Consider the following 23,877-nt stretch of genomic DNA (forward strand, 5'->3'; position numbering starts at 1 on the left):
AGTGTATTTAAGAAAGATTTACATTCAAAATTATTGTAGTTCTTAATTTATATCCAAAATAATTACAGTTTTTAACATTTTGGCCCAGGGAAAGCTTCAGTTATCAGTAAATTTTCTTAAGTGGAATGAAGAGTACCAGATTTTGCTGGGTAATGATAAGAGTCACACTTAATGAATATTTTCTGTATTTCAGGCCCTAGTCTAAGTGCTTTACTTGTATTAACTCCTTTGATCTACATAGCAACCCTATGCAATGGTACAAATACTATTTTTGCTTTAAATATGGGAAAACTGAAACACAGAGGGGTTTAGTAACTTATCTAAGGTCACACAGATTTGACAAAACTTAAATTTGAACCCAGGGAGTCTATCTGGCTTCTGAACCTATGTTCTTAAGCACTGTGTTCTAAGGTGTCCCAGATTGTGAGAATTTACTTTCTTTAGATATATTTTACTAAGTGATTGTTCATTCATGTAAGGTATTTTTGGGAACTGTTACAGTGAGAGTTTAGGGGTCAGTGCAGAACAAATTGGGAAGGCTAGAAGCTTGACATCTCGACCCTGCCCTTCCCCCACGCAATATTACAAATGAGAAAATGAAAGCCCAGAGAGGTATAGTGACTCCTCTAAAGTTGCAGCATGAAAATCTACCTGGAAGTCAGAACTTAATGTCCACACTGGGCTTTCCCCAACATATCATTCTTTATTCTTTTTTAAAAAATTTAAAAGAATTTATTTGTGAGAGAGAGTGCGCATGCAGATGGGGTGAGGGGCAGAAGGAAAGAGAGAAGAGAATCTCAAGTAGACTCTGCACTGAGCATGGAGCCTGTCTTGGGGCTCAATCCCATGACCCTGAGATCATAACCTGAGCTGAAATCAAGAGTTGGCCACTTAACCCACTGAGCCACCCAGGTGCCCCCATTCTTTGTTCTTCTTTTTTTTTTTTTTTTAAGATTTTTATTTATTTATTTGACACAGAGAGAGAGGCAGTGAGAGAGGGAACACAAGCAGGGGGAGTGGGAGAGGGAGAAGCAGGCTTCCTGCCAGAGCAGGGAGCCTGATGTGGGGCTCGATCCCAGAATGCTGGGATCATGACCTGAGCTGAAGGCAGACGCTTAACGACTGAATCACCCAGGCACCCCCCATTCTTTGTTCTTAATGAACTCTATCTATATTGGATTCTTAGAGTTCTGAATCCCCACCCCCACCCCTTTTTCTCTCTCTGTTTGTGTCACAGCTCCAATTCTTCTCAACTGAAAAGTGTTTGCACTTTCTCTCTGATACACATAATCAATCCCTGGTCCCAATTCCATCAGAAATATTCCCTGGACTTTCCCATCCCTGTCTTGCCTGCTGCTGGGGCTGTGCATGGAGGCAAGAATACAGGATTTGTATTTACTCTTCATCAGAGCAGAGGGACTAGGAAAGGAATGTTGAACCAGAGATCAGACCACATGATTGGGGTGATGGAAACCGGAGCCTGGCCTCGGCCAGTTATGGGAGCCACACCCATCACCCTATCAGCTCCTCACTCAGCCATTTAACAAATCACCAAAAATGCTGAGATGCTATTGATTTAAAAAGTGCTATATGAAGCAAACAAAGATTTGAATGTCATGGTTGGATGTTGGAAATACTGAAAGAGCTCTGGACTAGGAATCAGGTCTGGCTTCCAACTTGGCTCTTCCACAGACCAGCTGTGTGGCCTTGGGCAAATTGACACACCTCTCTGGGCTCCTGTTTCTCAAGCATTAAATGAATTGATCAGCTGCTTTCCTGACTTCACAGGATTTATGTGAGGCTGAAAAAAGAGAACAAAAGCGAATGTGCTTTGCAAATGACAATGCAATGTAAAGATGCAAGGGATTATTGTTGTTGCACTGAGCTAGATCCAAACACACACAGCTCTGGGTTCCCTGCCTTGATGATAAATGATGGCATGAATGACTTTATTAGCTCCTTCCTACCATATCAAGACTTGTTCTTGAAAGGTATTTGGGTGGTAGGAAAATAAGATCCCAGCCTGGGGTTGTTTCCAACCCCACATGTTAGCTCTTTGGAGCACTGTGTCAGGAATCAGGAGCCGGGCTCTGGAGCCCACGCTCCCACCAACAAATTGTGTACCCTGTATGCCTCTTAGCCTCTCTGCACTTGTAGCTGACTCTGATGCTGATGCCACATCGGCAGCTTAAATGCAGGGAGCTGGATCAGCTCTGGGATCTGGGGAAGGAGGAAAATGGGAAATATGCCTACTAAGTGCCAGGCCCATCCCATGCCATTTATTTCCTTTCATTCATTCAGCCTGTGATTGTGCCAAGCTCTGTGCCAGATGCTGGGACCAGCCATAATCAGGACAGACCTGGCTTTCTGGAGATTCTAGTGAAGCAGAAAAGACCAACATAAAGCAAATATTCACACAAATACAGAATGACAATTGTGGAAAAGGGCAAGAAGGAAAAGAAGAAAGTGCTATTTGGAGGGACAAAACAAGCCTATTACAGAGTTGAAGCTTGCCAGATAACAAGGAGGCGGCCGGCTAGAAGGGGACAAATCTTTCATGCAAAGGGAATAGGCGTGAAGGCCCTGAAGGTGGAAGTTGGCATGCCCCAGTGACCAAGAAAGACAGCAAGTGTGTTCAAGGAGTGGTGAGGAAGGGCTAGCCCATTGTTGGTGCAGATACCCAGAGGCTGGCCGATCCCTCTTTTATAGGCCACAGTGAGAAGCAGAGGTCTTGACCCTAATCTTGCCATCTTTTTATCTTGGAGTATGAGCTCTGGTGGCCTCGATCTTCTGAATCCAATTCGAATTTCTTATTTTATGGATAATCTGATGTGATCACATTCAACAAATACAATAAACATTCACTGTGCCTGGCCCTAGAAAAACAGGACCTAAAAAGAGACTTTGTCCCTGTCCCTCTGCTCCCCATCTGGAAGACAAGCTGGGGAGAGGGCAGCAGGTGAGCACTTTTTTAAGTAACTCTAAAGCAAGGTAGACTGAGATGAGTCTGCAAAAGAAATGCAAAGGCTAAGGTTCAGTGACCAGATCTGACAGTTACAGGAGCTTGTCATGTTAATAGCACATCTTTGAAACACTTGTCACATCCATTGGGAGTGTTTCCAGAAAAAAGTATGATTTAAGTTGAGGCTTGGACAATGATAGGACTTTTTATTTTTAATATTTTTTCCAATATAAAAATAATGTATGCTCCTGGGGTGCCTGGGTGGCACAGTGGTTGAGCGTCTGCCTTCGGCTCAGGGCGTGATCCCAGCGTTGTGGGATCGAGCCCCACGTCAGGCTCCTCTGCTATGAGGATCGAGGATCGAGCCCCACGTTAGGCTCCTCTGCTATGAGGATCGAGGATCGAGCCCCACGTCAGGCTCCTCTCCCACTCCCCCTGCCTGTGTTCCCTCTCTCGCTGGCTGTCTCTATCTGTCAAATAAATAATAAATAAAATCTTTAAAAAAAATAATGTATGCTCCTAAAAGAAAATTTGGTAAATACATAAAAAGGTAAGGAAGATAATTATTTATAGCCACACTTAATCCAGAGAAACCACTGTGAGCATTTTAGTGAATAACCTTCCTGGCTTTTTACCTAAGTTTAACGACATTGAAATCGTTGTATAGATGCAATTTGGTGGCACTCTCTTTTTTCCTTTCATGTGTCAAGAGTTCTTTCCCATATCATTAAATATTCCTCAAAAACATGATATTGAATGGCTGTTCAGTTTTCGGTTCTTCAGATTTGTATAACCACTTCACTATTATTGGATATCTTGGTAGTTTGCAAATTTGTTGCTACTATGAATAATGCTAGGGTGAGCGTCTTTGTATGTAAAACCTCTGATGACATCTGTATCTTCCCTGAGGGCAGATTCTGAAGAGTGTAATTCCTGGGAAAAGAGTGTGAACATCGCTATGGCTTTGGATACCCATTGACCCATCACACACCCACTAGCACCAGAGCAGCTCTCCTATCTCACCACACACTTGCCAACACTATTTTCTTTTTAAAATCTTGGCCATTTTGACTCAGGAGAGCAATACTCTCTTGTTGCTTGAGTCTGCCTTTAATTAAGGATGAGCCCAATTTTAACCACAGAGCTGTGGGCATGCAGACGTGGCGAAGGACACAGAGAGAACAGTTGGAAGAAAGACCTGGCATGACTCCTCTCCAGGCAGCTCCATGGAGGAGTCTGGAATGTTTAAGGGGATTGCAGAAAGGCTGCCTCACATCAGTGGGAACGCCTCCCCTCTCTCGTGGGCACTTGGAGTAGCTATGACTTAGGATACTTCCACCCCTGGGGTGGGCCCCTGAGATACAGTTCTGTATACCCCAGGATGTGCCTGGGAGGTGAGAACCCTTAGTCTCACCCACTCTGCTACTCTCCAGGACAGATCTTCCTCCACTAAATTTCCCTAGTGAGAGAGGGAGTCTACTTTCAATCTCCATGAAAAACGAGATACGGGGAGGTAGGGATTGGAAATAAAAAACTTCTTGAGAGATGGCTTCAAAAATAAGACTTTAACTATGGACTCTGAGAAACAAACTGAGGGCTTCAGAGGGGAGGGGGGTGGAGGAATGGGATAGACTGGTGATGGGTAGTAAGGAGGGCACATATTGCATGGTGCACTGGGTATTATATGCAACTAATGAATCATCGAACCTTGCATCAGAAACCAGGGATGTACTGTATGGTGACTAACATAATGTAATAAAAAAACATTAAAAAAATAAATAAATAAAAATTAAAAAAAATAAGACTTTATATACTACTAGAAGAAGCATAAGTTGGTTCCACCTTTTTGGAGGGCAACTGGGTAATATGTCTTAAATTATAAAGTATGAATACTATTTAACTCAATATTTTATTTTAAAAAATGTATCAGAGGAAATAAATAAGAATGCAAAAACATGTGCCTCAGGAGGTATATAGAAAAGTATTTTGATATTAGTGAAAAAAATATGGAAATAATCTAAGTGGGTATTTTCTATATGCTTGAGAAATAGGGACATTTGTATAGAAATTTTGTGCAATTCTGGGTTGAGGAAGGAGCTAATACCAGCCAAGAAAAAACCATCTGGAGAATATCTGGGAGGATTCCCCTGACCAACATGCAGGAGGAGCGCTTCCTCCCAGCCCACATTTGGCATTGGCAGCCTGCAAGGCAAAGCATGGCTTGTGCCTAACCTGGGCATCCAACAATGTAGGAAGGGTACCAGGCCCACTCACTTCAATCTGTGCCGTTCACATGAAAAATAAGTCATTCTGCCAGGAAGGGGAGGGCCCTGTCAAGCAGCAGCCCCTCCTAGTGCCTCTTAAGCTACTAATGTGGCCAGTAGGACAGCAGTTACTGAGACATCCCAATAGAGAATCAGAATATCCCATTATTAGACAGGTACTATCCCCCCAACCCCCAAAATCATCATGTATCTTTCATGTGATTCAAAAAATAGATAAAGGGGATTAAGAGCACACTTATCTTGATGAAGATTGTATAGAATTGTTGAATCATTGTATCGCACACCTGAAACTAGTATAACATGGCATGTTAATTATACCTCAGTAAAAAAAATCCTAATCAGGGACCAGTCAGACTAAATTTCTCTCTCAGAAAGAGACATATTGCAAAGAATAAAAGAAATATTAAAAAATATTTAATTCCAAGTGACAATGAACTTTGAGAGGACATGTCACTTATTATAAATAGCATGTAGTGAGTGCCCCGTGTGGTGTGGCAAATGAGGCAGGCAAAGTCCTTGTCCTCGTGGAATTTGTCTTCTAGGCTGGGTAGAAAGATCACAAACAAGTTAGCAAGTGGTAAGTGGTGGTTATGGATTAACCCAAGTTCTGTGGAGTAGGCGAACATGTTGGTAAGGCAGTGATGAGGGAGGGAAGGTCTCTCAATGGAGGGAATTGTGAGCTGAGGTGAGGCCTGATGACAGAATGAGTAGCCCTGCCAGGAAGGGTGCTCTGTATAGAGGGCATGAGTACCAGAACAGAACAGGGGTGGCTTCAGTTCATAGCAGGGAGACTGATGTGGGCTGAGGGTCATCAGGGTCTGATTCAGTCTAAGTGCAACTGGGAATTATTGAAGAGTTTTGAGTAATCTCTATGCCTAACATAGGGCTCGAACTCATGACCCCAAGATCAGTCATTAGAGTTGCATGCTCTAACGACTGAGCCAGCCAAGCGCTCCTATTAGAGTTTAATACAGGGAAAGGAACGCATATACTTTATGTTTTCTATTGTTGTTGATATTTGTTGTTTGNGAACTCATGACCCCAAGATCAGTCATTAGAGTTGCATGCTCTAACGACTGAGCCAGCCAAGCGCTCCTATTAAAGAGTTTAATACAGGGAAAGGAACGCATATACTTTATGTTTTCTATTGTTGTTGATATTTGTTGTTTGTTTATATTTCTAGTTTACTGGGTATTTTTAAAGATGGTGGTATTATTGATATACCATAAAATTCACCCTTTAAAATTGTACAAGTCAGTGGTTTTTATTAAATTCAGAAGGTTGTACAGCCATCACCATGATCTGTTTCTAGCACATCTTTATCACCCTAAAAAGAAACTCCATACCCATTTGCATCACTCCCTATTTCCCACACTCCTCAGCCCCTAGCAAGCACGAATCCACTTTTTGTCTCTATTAATTTGCCTATTCTGGATATTTCATAGAAATGAAATATACCATGTGGCCTTTGTGACTGGTTTCTTCCACTTACCATGTTTTCCACTCCATCCATTTGTGGCATGTATCATTCTAATTTAAGGCCAAATAATATTACGTTGTATGGACTTGCCACATTTTATTTATCTTTTCCTCAGTTGATGGACATTTGGGTTGTTTCACCGTTTGGGTAATTACGAAGAATACTGCTATCAGCACTCATGTATAAGTCTTTGAATGGACATATGCTTTCTTGGATACATACTGCCTGGATTGCTGCAAGCTTTTGGCTAATTTCTAGAGTACAGAAAAGTTGATTCTGACAATTTTTGCCAGCATTTTCATTGCCTATATGGAGAGGATTTTTGGAGATCCTTACTGTGTCATTTTGCTAATGTCACTCTGGATCACTTTATTTTACACCCTGTATTTGGTATTTGATGAATCAAAATGAATTGAATTTTAAAGATAAGTAACGCTGAGTTGAGGGTCCATTTCTGGAGTCTCTTTTCTGTTCCATTGGTCTATGTGTCTGTTTTTGTGCCAATACTGTGTGTCTTGGTGATCATAGCTTTGTCATATAGCTTGAAGTCAGGCAACGTGATGCTCTCAGTTTTGTTTTTCTTTTTCATCATTCCCTTGGTGATTCGGGGTCTTTTCTGGTTCCATACAAATTTTAGGATTTTTTGTACCAGCTCTTTGGAAAATGTCAATGGTATTTTAATAGGGATGACATTGAAAGTGTAAATTGCTCTGGGAAGGATAGACATTTTAACAATGTTTATTCTTCTAATCCATGAACATGGAATGTTTTTCCATCTTTTTGTGTCTGCCTCAATTTCTTTCATAAGTGTTCTGTAGTTTCTAGAGTATAAATCCTTTACTTCTTTAGTTAGGCTTATTCCTAGGTATCTTACGGTTTTTGTTGCTATTGTGAATGGAATTGATTCCTTAATTTCTCTTTCTACAGTTACATTGTTAGCATATAGAAAAGCAACTGATTTCTGTGCATTGATTTTGTATCCTGCCACATTGCTGAATTGCTGTATGAGTTCTAGTAATTTGGGGGTGGAGTCTTTTGGGTTTTCCACATAAAGTATCATGTGATCTGCGAACAGGGAGAGNGATCTGCGAAGAGGGAGAGTTTGACTTTTTTGCCAATTTGGATGCATTTTATTTCTTTTTGTTGTCTGATTGCTGTTGCAAGGACTTCTAGCACTATGTTGAACAATAGTGGTGAGAGTGGACATCCCTGTCGCGTTCCTGATCTTAAAGGAAAAGCTCTTAGCTTTTCCCCATTGATAATGATATTCTCTGTGGGTTTTTCATAGATTTTTTTATGATATTGAGGAAAGTCCCTCTATCCCTATACTCTGAAGAGTTTTAATCAGGAACGTGTTGTCAAATGCTTTTTTGGCATCAGTTGAGAGGATCATATGGTTCTTGTCTTTTCTTTTATTGATGTGCTCTATCACATTGATTGATTTGCGAATGTTGAACCACCCTTGCATCCCAGGCATAAAACCCACTTGGTCATGGTGAATAATCCTTTTAATGTACTGTTGGATCCTGTTAGCTAGGATCTTGTTGAATATTTTGGCATCCATGTTCATCAGGGATATTGGTCTGTAATTCTCCTTTTTGGTGGGGTCTTTGACAAATCAGGAAAAAAACAGTGGGAAAAAAGACAGTCTCTTCAATAAGTGGTGCTGGGAAAATTGGACAGCTACATATAGAAGAATGAAACTGGACCATTCCCTTACTCTGTACACAAAGATAAACTCTAAATGGATGAAAGATCTCAATGTGAGACAGGAATCCATCAAAATCCTAGAAGAGAACATAGGCAGTAACCTCTTCGACATCAGCCACAGTAACTTCTTTCAAGACACGTCTCCAAAGCAAGTGAAACAAAAGCAAAAATGAACTTTTGGAACTTCATCAAGATAAAAAGCTTTTGCACAGCAAAGGAAACAGTCAACAAAACTAAGAGGCAGCCCACGGAATGGGAGAAGATATTTGCAAATAACATTACAGATAAAGGGCTGATACCTGAGATCTGTAAAGAACTTCTGAAACTCAACACTCAAAAACTAATAACCCAGTCAAAAAATGGACAGAAGACATGAATAGACACTTCTCCAAAGAAGACACACAAATGGCTAACAGACATATGAAAAAATGCCCAACATCCCTAGCCATCAGGGAAATACAAATCAAAACCACAATGAGATACCACCTTACACCAGTTAGAATGGAAAAAATTGACAAGGCAGAAAACAGCAAATGTTGGCAAGGATGTGGAGAAAGGGGAACCCTCTTACACTGTTGGTAGGAATGCAAACTGGTAGAGCCATTCTGGAAAACAATATGGAGGTTCCTCAAGATGTTAAGAATAGAGCTACCCTATGACCCAACAGTAACACTACTAGGTATTTACCCCAAAGATACAGATGTAGTGAAAGTAAGGAGCACAGGCATCCCAATGTTCATAGCAGCAATGTCCACAAGAGCCAAACTGTGGAAGGAGCCGAGATGCCCTTCAACAGATGAATGGATAAAGAAGATGTGGTACATATATACAATAGAATATTACTCAGCCATCAGAAAGGATGAGTACCCACCATTTGCATTGACATGGATGGAACTGGAGGGGGTTATGCTAAGTGAAGTAAGTCAAGCAGAGAAAGACAATTATATGGTTTCACTCATATGTGGAACATAAGCAATAGCATGGAGGACCATAGGGAGGGAAATCCAAAGGGGGAGAAATCAGAGAGGGAGATGAACCATGTGAGACTATGGATCCCGGGAAACAATCTGAGGGTTTCAGAGGGTAGCTGGGTGAGTGGAGGGGGTAACAGGGTGATGGGTATTGAGGAGGACATGTGCTGTGATGAACACTGGGTATTTTACTTGACTAATGAATCATTGAACACTACATCAAAAACTATGTACTATACAGTGGCCAATTGAACATAATAAAAATAAATAAATAAGTAAAATAAAGATAAATAACCCTGAGATTTGTCTTCTAGATCACTGCTGTGGTCAGCAACATCACCTGCCTCTGTTTTTTAAAATTTATTTTTCCAATGGGCCAAATGTTGAATAAAATAAGGGGCCAACTAAGAAAGTTAGACCTTTAATCAGCTTCTGGATAGGGCATTGGGGCTGGGAACAGTGCAATTGTGTTTCTTGGAGAGATGGCAGGGTTCCCACAGAGCAAGCTGCCAAGATGGGGGATGACTTTGAGGAGTTGCTGGTGGGAGGTGTCCAAGTTGTGTCTCTGACTGGCTCAGAGATCTTTTTCCAGGCCTTGAATCCCCAGGTTTATAATTTATCTTGGCCAGAGTTCCCCAGCAGCCACTAGCGTGCTCTGCCCTGAGAATGCCATGGAACCATGTAATGGAGACACTTGCTTGCACATCATAGCTTCTGCAGGATTTTTTGTTCAGATAGGTTGGAGGCAGTGTCGTCCAACAGCAGAGGGATATATGAGTTGATGTCTCAGAGTCTGTCACTCCTGAGGCATGAGGTATGGTATCTTCTTCAGGGTTGGGAGGAAACAGATGTTATTCATACCCACATGGAAGGTAGAGGAGCCGAGGCCAGAACAGGGCCAAACCAGCTCAACTCCCCTTTACCTGCCTCTAAGTTCTCAAAAGGACTTGGCTGGAGCTCTTTGGATTCCAGTTTTTAACTGGTTTGTCTTCTAGACGGCCCCATAGCAGGGTAGGGTTTATCCAGGTTCAATTTCAAGTCCTGCTTTTGGAGCTAAAAATCCAAGTGCAGAACCCTGGCTCAAGAGAGGTAAATGAGAGGAGGGCTCAGGGGACTGAGTTGATGGTGATGGATGAGAAACATGAGGGGCCACCCTTGGGGACTAAGAGGATCTCAGGCTGCACTAATGGTGGAACAATGTCTAGATGGAGGGAGGTGAGTATTCCATGTACCCTGGACTGCACCAGACCCTCCTGGGGTTTTGTGTCCTGGAGTATGTCTGGGGTGGGAGGGCAGCCTGGAAACTTGTGTTAGAACAAGCAAAGGATTTGGGGACTGTTCAGCTGAAAAAGGACAGACTCAAGGGACCTGGGCTGTCTGAAAGCAGAGAGAGCAGGTCTTTGAGTTCTTCAAGGGAAAAGCTGGGCCTAGTGGGGGAAGCTACAGGGAGGTAGCCTTCAGCTCAGCATTGGCAAGACCTCTGTAATAGGCTGAATGTCCATGTGGGCAAGCTTGGGCCCATGTCTGTAAGTAGTGATTCCCCAGTCAGTGCTAAAGGGCCAGGTAGGGAAAATTCCAAAGTGTTTTGCACAACATCCAAAATGATGTTCTCTCAAAAATATGTTAGAGCTGGCGAGGTCATCATCTCTTTAGATCTATCCCTCCTTCATTCCAACCTCTGTAGGGAAGGTCCTGCCCCAATCTAGCATAAATGGGAACCCACATTTTCTCCTAGACTCCTCCCCTCCCCCTGTCAAGTCAATCAATCAATCAGTCAATTAGTCAATTACTAGGTCTTGTCCGAGGAAACCTCAGGATAGCTCTCACGTGTGGCCCGTTTTGTCTGCCCACTGCTTTTGGCTTAACCTTCATCATTTCTTGTCCTGGCCTTTGTTAAAACTTCATGTCTGTCCAGTGGCAATCTTAACTGATGGTCCTTAAGTGCGGACTGATCATGTTAGCACCTTGTTTGAAATATTTGCCATCTCTCCATAGTCTCAGGATAAAGCATAGACACCTTACCAGGATGTTCAAACCACCACTTTGAGCCTCCTCTTCTCCCAGGTACTCCACATTCTAGCCACATGTCACTGCCCCCTGGCCTTCCTTTATGTTGGTCCTTTGTCTGAGGTTGTCTTTCCTGGCTTGTCTATTTTTTTTTCAGCAGTTTTAGGTTTACAGAAAAATATATCAGAAAGTACAGAGTTCCTACATACATCCCCTCTCTCCCCAGTATCCCTATTATTTATATCTTGTATTAGTGTGGTATGTTTTTTACAACTGGTGAACCAATATTGATACATTATTATTAAGGGCATAGTTTACGTTAGGGTTCATTCTTTGTGTTGTACATTCTGTGGGCTTTGACAAATGCATAATGACATGTATCCAGGGTTAGTGTATCATACAGAAGAATTGCACTGCCCTAAAAAACTCCTGCACTCCATTTAACCCCTCACAATCACTTTTTCTGGCATTTTATATGTCAAAATCTATCCATCCTTTAGGGTCTTATGTAGATACTACCTCCTCTATGAAGCCTTCACTGATTCTTTCAGTTGAAAATATTTGCTTTCTTCTCTTAATAATCAATAGCATATATGGCACATCCTTCTGCCCTGAGTACTATGCCAATCCTCTATTCCGTATACCAACTCTGCTGGATAGATTTTAACTTACAGATGAAGAAACTCATTTATTCAAATGACTTGCCAAAGACCACACAACTAGCAAGTTTGAAAACTGAGATGTGAACCCGGGTCTGTCTGCCTCCAAATCTTCCCAGAGCCCTTTTGTTAAGACCTCGACTTTTTTTTTTTTAAGATTTTTTTTTTTTAAGATTTTTATTTATTTATTTGACAGAGAGACAGCCAGCGAGAGAGGGAACACAAGCAGGNTAAGATTTTTTTTTTTTAAGATTTTTATTTATTTATTTGACAGAGAGACAGCCAGCGAGAGAGGGAACACAAGCAGGGGGAGTGGGAGAGGAACAAGCAGACTCACAGCAGAAGAGCCCGATGTGGGGCTCGATCCCATAACACCGGGATCACGCCCTGAGCTGAAGGCAGATGCTTAACCGCTGTGCCACCCAGGCGCCCCTTTTTTTAAGATTTTTATTTATTTATTTGACAGAGAGACAGCCAGCGAGAGAGGGAACACAAGCAGGGGGAGTGGGAGAGGAAGAAGCAGGCTCACAGCAGAAGAGCCCGATGTGGGGCTCGATCCCATAACACCGGGATCACGCCCTGAGCTGAAGGCAGATGCTTAACCTCTGTGCCACCCAGGCGCCCCTTTTTTTAAGATTTTTATTTATTTATTTGACAGAGAGACAGCCAGCGAGAGAGGGAACACAAGCAGGGGGAGTGGGAGAGGAACAAGCAGACTCACAGCAGAAGAGCCCGATGTGGGGCTCGATCCCATAACACCGGGATCACGCCCTGAGCTGAAGGCAGATGCTTAACCGCTGTGCCACCCAGGCGCCCCTTTTTTTAAGATTTTTATTTATTTATTTGACAGAGAGACAGCCAGCGAGAGAGGGAACACAAGCAGGGGGAGTGGGAGAGGAACAAGCAGACTCACAGCAGAAGAGCCCGATGTGGGGCTCGATCCCATAACACCGGGATCACGCCCTGAGCTGAAGGCAGATGCTTAACCTCTGTGCCACCCAGGCGCCCCTTTTTTTAAGATTTTTATTTATTTATTTGACAGAGAGACAGCCAGCGAGAGAGGGAACACAAGCAGGGGGAGTGGGAGAGGAAGAAGCAGGCTCCCAGCGGAGGAGCCCAATGTGGGACTCGATCCCGGAGCACCAGGATCACGCCCTGAGCCGAAGGCAGACACCTAATGACTGCACTACCCAGGCGCCCCAAGACCTCGACTTCTTTCACTGTCTGCTTTCCCCTCTAGACTGCGAACTTAAGATAGGCACCATTTTCAATTCATCTCTGGGTCTTTAGAACTCAGCACAGGACCTGAAACAGATCAGGAGTTCAAGATAAATGTGAATGGATTGAAAAATATTTCGTTCATTGGAATTCTTATAAACTACTAGCTGGAAGTGCTGAAAATAAAAAGCAGGAGTCTTTGAACTGTCTGCAGGAAAAGATATTTGCCCCATATGCTCCAGCAGACTGTCTGAGCCAGGCCTCTTGAGCAAACTTGTTAATTCCAGTGACAATGACCTGGAGTGCATGTGCGTGTGCCTGCTAGTGTGGGAGATCCCTCTCCCCCACATCTAGGATACTCTAGAGGGAAATGGGTTCCTTTTTTATCTCGGTCTGGAGAGGACTGGAGAGGCCCAGCCTTCCTGTTGGGCTTTGCTGGAGATGGGCCAGGCCCCTAGTGTGCTCACGTGTGTGCACTTGAGCCACAGAGCCTTCTCTTCTTCATAGATCACACCAGCAGATGCATAGTTTTCCTCTCCACTAATGCAATTTATATGTCTGAGCATGAACAGAGGATTTGTGAGCCTTCAAGGCTGGGGCTTTGGAAATTACCTCGGCAGGCTGGGGCTGCTAGGTAGAGACTTGGGGTTTTAGGAGACTTTGGGGGAATTATTTTCAAAGGTGGTGAGGCTCTTCCTGGCAGAAGGAAGAGCCATCCCCACCCCACAAGCTCCACCTCCCCCCAGCCCTTCTTAGGGTGCCTTTTAGAGCACAACCAATAAGACTTTCTGGTTTAACATTGAACAGGATGAGAGCTACACAAAGTGGCAGAACAAAGACTCATTTAACAGATCAGCTGGGTAGGGAGGTGAAAGAGAATGAGAGCATTTCCAAAACTGAGCACTCACCAACTGGGAGTATTAGTCAATTCTTAAATCTTAAACTCGGCTCCTAACTGGTGAAGTTGAGAGAGATAAACACTGTCCCAGGAGGTGGTATCTCAAATTGAAAACAACACAGGCTTCTGTGTCCAAAAGACCTGTGTGGCTTCAGGCAAGCTACTTAACCTCTCTGAGTCTCTGGTCGTTTGTAAATTTGTAAATAATAACAGCAACCACAGCTACCCTGCAAGATTGTTTGAGGAACTAAATGAGATAATGTGCAGAAAGTGCCCAGTGTAGTACCTGGCACCCACTCAGGACTCAGTGATCACTGTCTCCTTCCTATTTCCTTTTTAGCACGTGCCACTCTCTCCTGCCCCATTTCAGAGCCTTAGCAACCACCTCTGTCATGATGGCTCCTCCCTTACATCCCACTCCAACCCCCATCATCTCTCTTAACTGACAGTCATGAGTTTGAAGACTTTTTCCCCTGCTTGCAGGGACTTTACTGCCTTCCATGTCCACCTACAAAAGCTCTTTTTTTTTTTTTAAGTTTCATTTATTTAAGTAATCTCTGCCCCCAACATGGGGCTCGAACTCACAACCCCACGATTAAGAGTCTCATGCTCTTCCTGACTGAACCAGCACCTCTAGAAAAGGCTCTTTCTGAACCATATTTACTATGTCATTTTCTCTTGTGACTGATTACCCTTTGCCTATAAGATCAAACCTAAACTGCTTATTGCCTTCTACCTTTCCTGTTTTACTTTCTCTCTCTTTAAGAAGGCTGGAGTATCAGATTTGATGACCATGGCTCCTGGTTTTAAGCATTTGTTGTCCATATTTCTTGTATATTATTATGGATCTTTCTCCCTCCCAAGAAGAGGGTGATTTTCATAGTGAATTTTGAAAATGATGGTTTCTTGATCTAGTTTAAGAAATAATTCTACGGACAAACAAAATAGCAGTTTTTTCCTTTATGCCTTGAAACCACCTGAGTATTGCCTCGGATTTATTCACTGTTTTCCTATGAGCCAGCTGTAGCCGTAGAATGAACAGAACATTCTATTTCTTTGTAATTTCTCTGTGCTGGGTCACAGGACTGGAAAATGATAGATGTCTAAAATTGATCAGGGTAATCGATGCTATGTGAAGTATTTACACATGATGGATGTATCATCTACCAGATGTGAGTGTTGGCAATGGCTCACTTGTTTATAAAACCCCTGAGATCCCATTTGTATCAGTGACTAATGTTTGCACACAGGGCTATTTGCAGTGTTTCAGAAAATGACTATTTATTCGACATGACCACCTTTCTCCTTTACTTCCCCATTTATCACAAGCTTTGCTGCTCTTCCCTATATAACAGAACCAGGGTTTTATTCAATCTTCTCTCTCCTTGACCTCTGTGATATATGGGGGTGGTTTTGTTTTGCATTTCCAGCTGGCCTCCTATCTCGTCTCTCTCTCTAATTCAAAACTTACGTGTTGCTGGTGTTTTCTCATGAGTCTCTGACTACCCTTTACTGTACCTACAGTATAAACTCCAAACGCCCCGTATAATACTTGAATCCTCCTTAATTTGGCCTCAGCTGATCTTTCCAGCTGCATGTATTGCTGAGGACCCCAGCACAGAACAGAGGTACTCTTTTAAGTGACAGAAACCCAACCTAATTAGCTTATACCCACAAAAATATTTATTGAAAGGTCCCAGGATAGGACACATAATGAAGAAAGACCTGCCTGGACCGGCCCAGCTCTGGGGATCTCAAGGACTAGAACCAGGGTCTCCAAAACCGTTAGTAACTCCCATCACACCATTTCTGGTTTCCACCCATTCCTGCTTGTCTGGTGTGATGGCTTCATTCTCTTCTGCAGACAGGTTTTCTCTCCATGGTGAGGAATATGGGCACTGTCAGCTTAACTCCTCAGTGGGGAAAGCGTGCCTCCTCCTAACTGCACTGGGGGAGGGCCCTGATTGGTCTGGCTTGGGCCACCCGCATCCTTGGTATCTGGGGCATGGTGAGTGATAAATGGCCCAGCTGGCGTTGCTGCCCCAACTCTGTGGCTGGGAGGGCAGGGTGGGCCCCTAGAAGAAGGACATGGGAAAGTGTGCTGGGCACACAGAGCTATGGCTATCATCCCTGCTCCCTAGACTAGCTACAGCATGTATTCTATTCAGTTAAGTGCTTACTGAACACTAGTGCTCTGCGCCAGGCTCCCAGCCCCTCCTTCACCTGAGCTCACAGTCTGGTGAAGGAAACAAATACCCAACAGATCATTACAATGCAGGGTACAGAGTGTGACAATAGAGACAGACTCAGAATGCTGTCAGAACACAGGCAGGAGTCCTTGAACTCAGCCTGCTCAATCTAGGAGAATTTTTGGAAGAGTGACAGGAACAGGAGGCTCAGAATAGCAGGAGTGAGGGAGAGAGGGGCATTCCAGGTGAAGGACAGCACGAAGGTGTGAAACTGCGGGCCTGTGCCCAGAAGTAGCAGCTCAGGAAGGCTAGGGCAAGGAAGGTGAGGTGGAGGGGAAGGAAAAGGTGGGCAGGGCTCACAAGTGCCTCCTTCTTTGCCTTTGCACGTGCCTCTCCCTCCTTCTCCCACCAGTGAAATCCAACTCAGCTTCAAGGCCAAACTCCAAAGCTGTCCTGTCTTTTTGAATCCCTCAGTGGCGAATCACAGCTTCCTCGGGGATTGTGCAGCGTCTTGCAGATGCCTCTATGCTAGACTTCTGTTCCGTCTTGCTTTCAGTTATTTATTTACACATCTAAGATCCTTTGCTACATCAAAAGAACCTTGAACGCAGGAACCGTGCCCTAAATGTCCTTCTCTCTCGCATAGCATGGCTTACTTGGCACAGGGCCCTCTTCGGTGTTCAAAAAATAATTGTTGAATTGTGATCACGTGGCTAATTGGACATTTTTTCCCTCTTGGGAGCAACTAGCAAAATGATACTGGTTTCATGTAAACAGAAAGAATTTTAAAAATTATTTATCAACATTTTCTCAACATAGCCAGTTTTTTAAAATTTTTTGCCGAAACAAAAAGCTTTATGAATTTTACTGATTATAAAGTTGATAAATATGCATATAGAAAATGTAAGTGATACATAAAAGCATAAGAATAAATTTAAAACAACACAAGGCACCATCCTTAAGAGGCCAACCACTGTTAACATTTCAGATAACAACCTTCCAGACATTTCACTTATAAATCCAGCTATAATTAATATATAACTTTATAAGAAAGTACTATGAAATGCAACATAAGCTGACCTTCAGAATAATAAATTCAAAAGAATTTAACAGCTGAGGGGTGCCTGGGTGGCTCAGTTGGTTAAGCATCTGCCTTCGGCTCAGGTCATGATCCCAGGGTCCTGGGATCAAGCCCTGTGTTGGGCTCCCTGCTCAGCAGGGAGTTGGCTTCTCCCTCTGCACATCCCCCCGGCCCCGCTTGTTCTCTTTCTCTCTCTCAAATTAAAAAAAAAAAATCTAAAAACAAAAGAATTTAACAGCTGAGTAAAATCTGCTTTCTTCAGGGCACCTGGGTGGCTCAGTCAGTTGAGTGTCTGCCTTCGGCTCAGGTCATGATCCCAGGGTCCTGGAATTGAGGCCTGTGTAGGGCTCCCTGCTCAGCAGGGAGTCTGTTTCTTCCTCTCCCTCTGCCGCTCCCCCTGCTTGTGCTCTCTCTCTCTCTCTTTCATTAAATAAATAAAATCTTTTTTTAAAAAATCTGCTTTTTTCTAGGTAATCTAAATGAGTACTTGATGTTCTCTGAGGGATTAAACAACCACTCAATATTTGCTTTCGAGAGTTCTATCTGCTCTCTTTCTCTCTCTGAGATATATTTTACATATCATAAAATTTACCCTTTTAAAATGTGCAACTCAGTAGTTTTTAGTATACTCACAGATTATGCAACTATCACCAGTATCTAATTCCAACATTTTTATCACCCCCAAAGAAATTCCATAGCCATTAGGCAGGCAGTCTAGCCCCTGGCAACCACTAATCTACTTTCTGTTTCTATGGAGTTGCCTGTTTTGGACATTTCATATAAATGGAATCATAGAACATGTTCCTTTTGTGTCTGTCTTCTTTTGCTTCACATAATATTTTCAAGGTTCATATTGTTGTAGCATGTGTCAGTACTTCCTTTTTATGGCTGAGTAATATCACATTGTATGGATATACCACACTTTGTTTATCCATTCATCAGTTGATGGACATTTGAATTGTTTTTACTTTTTTGGCTACTATGAATAATGCTCCATGAACCTTCATGTCCAAGTTTTTATTTGAACGTATGTCTTCACTTCTCTTGGGTATATACCCAGGAATAGAATATATGGGTCATATGGTAACTCTATACTTAACTTTTTTAGGAGCTGCCAGACTATTTTCCAAAGCAGTTGCACCATTTTACATTCCCACCAGCAGTGTATAAAGGTTCCACTTTCTCCACATCCTCAACAACACTTGTTATTGTCTGTCTCTTTTTCGAAGATTTTTTATTTAGTTATTTGAGAGAGAGAGGGAGGGAGAGAGAACACAAGCAGGGGAAGCGGGAGAAGGAGAAGCAGACTCCCCACTGTGCAGAGGGCCCAATGCAGGGCTCTATGTGGCGCTCAATCCCAGGACCCTGAGATCATGACCTGAGCCAAAGGCAGATGCTTAACCGACTGAACCACCCAGGCACCCCTTAAGATTTTATTTTTAAGCGGTGTCTACACGCAACGTGGGGTCCAAACTCACCCCAAGATCAAGAGTTACATGCTCGGGGCGCCTGGGTGGCACAGCGGTTGGGCATCTGCCTTCGGCTCAGGGCGTGATCCCGGCGTTATGGGATCAAGCCCCACATCAGGCTCCTCTGCTATGAGCCTGCTTCTTCCTCTCCCACTCTCCCTGCTTGTGTTCCCTCTCTCGCTGGCTGTCTCTATCTCTGTCAAATAAATAAANTTCCAAACTCACCCCAAGATCAAGAGTTACATGCTCTACTGACTGAGCCAGCCAGGTGCCCCTCTTGTGCTCCTCTGTAGGCTTTTCAACATGGTTTCGTTGAATTCTTTGAACATATTTAAGATAGCTGATTTATAGCTGATATCAAGTGCCTGGGTTTCCTTAGGTACGGTTTCTATTGATTGCTTTTTTCCCCTGTGATACATACTTGCTTTTCTGTTTGAATGTCTTCTGTTTTGTTGCTGTTGTTTTTTGAAAACTGGACATATTTGCAAGTATAATATGCAACTTAGAAATCAGATTTTTCTCCCTGTTCTCAGACTTCGTTGTTGTTCCCTGGAGTGTCAGTGCATATTTCCTGAACCGCTCTCACAGGTTTGGCTGTTCTGGCCTTGCCCCACCCAGAGCTCTCATCTGCGCTGACTCTCCCTTCTAAGGCTTCCGGGCAGCCCGGGGTACTGGAAACACTGGGGTTACTGTTAACCAAGGTTCTTCCTATGTTTACTGAGATCAGCTCATCTTCCCTACACAAGACACTCTGGATCGACTTCAAGGCTCATCTTGACATATGACTGGAAGCTTTCTCCAACTTTGACTTCTGTGACAAAGACTCTATTCTCCCTCTGCCTCCATCTACTCCTCTCTGACTTTTTACTGGGCTTATCCTATTGCTCAGGGGTTTCCACACTCTCACTTTTCTCTCTCTCTTCTCTCTACTTTCAGGTGTTCATCTACTCTTGCTCCTTTAGCTGTCTCCTCTCTGTACCTCCTTGGCGTTGGAACTGGAGCACAGTAATAATAGGAGTGGGCTTCGGAGTTTGGTGGACCTGGGTTTGATGCCAGGCTTGTTCACTTCCAAGCTGGGGAGCCTTGGACAAATGTATTTACAGCTCCATGCTTCAGTTTCTCATCTATCCAAGAAGGATAATAATAGTGCCATTTCAAGGAGGTCTTGTGAGGCTTACATGAGATCGCACCAATACCCTGTGCCCGTGTTTGGGTAAATGCTCAAAAATATTAGTGATTGGGGTTCCACCATCACTTCAAACTCAACCTATCCAAACCAAGCTCATAATTTCACTCCAAACAAGGCCTTTCTATCTTCTGCCTTCTCCAGCCCTCCAGCCTCCTCACTTTGGGGGTCACTTCTGACCTGGTCTTGTTCACAAATGATGATAACACCCAACATGGGTTCAGCATCACCAGAGCTTTTTCATACCCAGGTTCCTGTTTCCTTCCATTGTGGAGCATCCTTCACTTGATCCTGTTAGCTTTTCTTTCTAAATATCCCTTTCTCCACCTTTACTTTCAACCCTTACTGACGCTGTCCTAGCTCTGCCCTCACTGATCTCTGAGTGCAGTGACAGTTCCTTATACTACAGCTACCTGCCTACCTCACAGAAGCTAGGATTCCCGGCACCTTTCTGTGGCGTCTGTGTCTCTTGTTCTTTTTTCTAACAAAGTGGAGCCACACACTAGTCAGGCAAATGCGGGGGAGGGGTAAACGGAATTGGAGGCAGAAGTTCTTGATTCTAGACTGGGCTCTGCCATGGCTTGCCAGAGAACCCAGGCAGGCCCTTCGTGTTTTTTGGTCCTTTGTTTCTCCATCCGTGCAGTGGGAATGAAGAATTTAATAGTCTTCAATGCCATCTCTGACATATGATGACTTATCACTGTGTTGTGGTGTTTTTTTTTCCCCCAAATACAAGTCTCTTTCATGGGGATTCCAAAATGTTGTTCTTCCTTCTCTCCTGCCTTGACAGACTTGTCTTCTGAGGCAAGTTCTCCTTTGCCAAGTCCTCCCCAGACCTCATTTCCTGTCNTCCCCCAAATACAAGTCTCTTTCATGGGGATTCCAAAATGTTGTTCTTCCTTCTCTCCCTGCCTTGACAGACTTGTCTTCTGAGGCAAGTTCTCCTTTGCCAAGTCCTCCCCAGACCTCATTTCCTGTCCTTGACTCATTCAACTTGGCTTCCCCCACCCCACCCCCATAGCCTAGGGTGTTTGTGCTGATGTACAAATTTATTCTGATTATTGGCACAACTTCTACTTCTGTGTTCTCTTGGTCTTTTCAAATAGTCTCTGCTCTTTCATCCTAGCTCCTACATTGATGGCCAGTGGAATCTTTCTAAAGCATAAATCAGAGCTTGTCACTCCCCTGCTGAAAAACTGTTAATGGCTCCCCAGATCCCCAGATTAAAGGCTATTTCCTTAGCCTCCTTTTCTAGGTTCCCACAGTCTAATCTCAACTCATTTTCTCTACTCAGCTCTACTCAGTTCTGAAGGGATGGCCCCTCTATTCTTTTGCTTATTCTATTTCCTCTGCTTGGGATGCACTTTTCCCCCATACTTCTCTGTCCATTAAAATCCTACTCACCCACTAGGCCTCAGATCAACTGTCACTTTCTTGGGAAGGCTTTTTTTATCTCCTTACTCAAAGTAAAACCCTGTTGCTTCCAAATTCCCACAGAATGTTATTCATTCAACAGAGAAGAACCGTTTTCTTTCTTCTTCATATTTTAATAAAGGCAAAGACAGTGTCTGATTTAGGTCAGATGATTAGCACATAGGTGACACTTAGAAACATTTGTTGAAAAGGGGGATGACTTCTCTCTCGGTTTCTGGCTTTAGACTCCCTCCCCCACCGGACTAGAGAGACTCCTCTCAAATTCACCTATCAGAGATCTTCCTAAAGGGTGGCTGGGTTCATCTGCTGCCAAACCCAACTACTGGAACAGGGAGCTCTGGTAGAATTCTTAGCCAATGTNTTTTTTTTTTTTAATATATTTTATTTATTTATTCGACAGAGATAGAGACAGCCAGCGAGAGAGGGAACCACAAGCAGGGGGAGTGGGAGAGGAAGAAGCAGGCTCATAGCTGAAGAGCCTGATGTGGGGCTAGATCCCCGATCGCCGGGATCACGCCCTGAGCTGAAGGCAGACGCTTAACCGCTGTGCCACCCAGGCGCCCCTCTGGTAGAATTCTTAGCCAATGTCCACAAAAGCAAAAGTGGTCAATGATATCCACATCTAGGATTCATTGGCTGAGCTGGGGAATCTGAGCATCTGGATCCTTCCAAATCCTGGGTTGTCAGAGCTGGAGCTAGTGCTCAAGATCAATGTGTCCCAACCCCTTCATTTTATAGATGCAGAAGCTGAAGCCCCAAGAAAGCCCGAAGCTCTTCCCTCTTTACCAGGCTATGGAGTTTTGTAAGAATTTTTATAATTCTTGGATGTCTTAGCTCATAAAGAGGGATTTTCCTAGAGCTGGATTAATAAGACTTTGAAATTGGCATCTACCTTTTAAATTCCGAGGGAAAATTCACTGATGGATAGAGTAAAAGAGAGAGAGAGATGAGAGAAGATGGAGACAGAGAAAAAGAGAATGAGATAGGGACAAAGGAGACAGAGGGACAGAAAGAGATGCAAAATGATCCAAGTCCAACAGACAAATAAAGAAACAGAAAGAGATGAACTGTGTGAGAGAGACAGGAAACAGAGGTAGAGGAAGACTACGATAACAGAGCCCTCTCTCTATACTGCCCATCTCCTTCCTCTACCCCAGTTTGAGGAATGCTTCAAAGGTGAGGACAGCTGTTGCTCTCCTTGAATTCTCTGAAGCTTATAGGATGACTTGGCCCCAGAGACCTTTGTCCCAAGACTTCTTTCTGGGAGCTGGGGCTTCAGCTTTTCAGGTGGCTCATGGGCTACAGCAGCTATCGGTATATGAGGAGGGATTTTGAGAAAAGTGTTGAGGTTGATCTGGTAGTTTTGTCCAGGTTTCCTGAGGCTGCAGAAAGAGATCAGGAGAGCAGGGGCATCAGGAACTCTAGCCCTGGTTTGGGGGTTGGGTATGGCACTGGCTGGCTGGGGGTCTTGAGAAGGTTTTCACACCAGGGTTTGGATTATATGGTCCCTGAGTCCCTTCTAGTTTTGAACTTCATGACCGATGGAGCAATTGGACCTAAAGATAAAGGGTTCCATCCCTTTTTCTTGGATGTTCACTTCCAATCCTTACTTTGGGATATGTCTGCTGTCAAGGATGTCAACAGAAAGGGATTATCCATCAAGAGAATAACTCCACCTATTGATTTGTCCAGCAAAAAAACGTTCTTTTGTAGAAATGTTTAATCACAGACCATCAGAACTGGAGGGACACCAGACTCATTTTTCCTAAGCTCCTCATTGCTTTGATGGGGAGACAGAGATCCAGAAAGTCATTGTTAGAACAGGAGCTAGAAGCTAGAACCTAGATGTGCTGGTTTCTGGCAATGTCCCTGGGGTATCAGGCTGCATGCCAAGTGGCAGGGAGGGAAGTTGGGAAGATAAGACTGGGGTTTCTTAGCCAGTGAGAATAACTAATATCCCAGGAACATCCCCAGAATTTGATGTTGGATGACACTGCTTCTCTCTTCTTCTCCCCCACTTTTTAATGTAATTTAATTTAATTTAATTTAATCTTTTTACTTTTAAAAAAGATTTTATTTATTTATTTGAGAGAGAGTGCACACACATGTGTGAATGGGGAGAGGAGCAGAGGGAGAGGGAGAGAGAGACTCTCAAGCAGACTCTGCACTGAGTGTGGAGCCCGATAAAGGGCTTGATACCATGACCCCAGGATCATGACCTGAGCCAAAATCAAGAGTCAGATGTTCAACCAACTGAGCCACCCAGGTGGCCCTCCCCCTCTTTAAATTAGGCTGTTATCCAGAGCTTCTGGGACAGCCCCACCTCAT

At 43.6% G+C, this 23,877-nt stretch overlaps 1 long non-coding RNA gene across 1 annotated transcript in view; it reads left to right on the forward strand.

Annotated features, from left to right (window-relative positions):
• Positions 1-23,877, forward strand: part of LOC117802991 — a 157,450-nt gene that overhangs the window by 19,916 nt on the left and 113,657 nt on the right. The window lies entirely within an intron of this gene.

This window comes from Ailuropoda melanoleuca, chromosome 7 (genome assembly GCF_002007445.2).
Source record: "Ailuropoda melanoleuca isolate Jingjing chromosome 7, ASM200744v2, whole genome shotgun sequence".
NCBI lineage: Eukaryota > Metazoa > Chordata > Mammalia > Carnivora > Ursidae > Ailuropoda > Ailuropoda melanoleuca.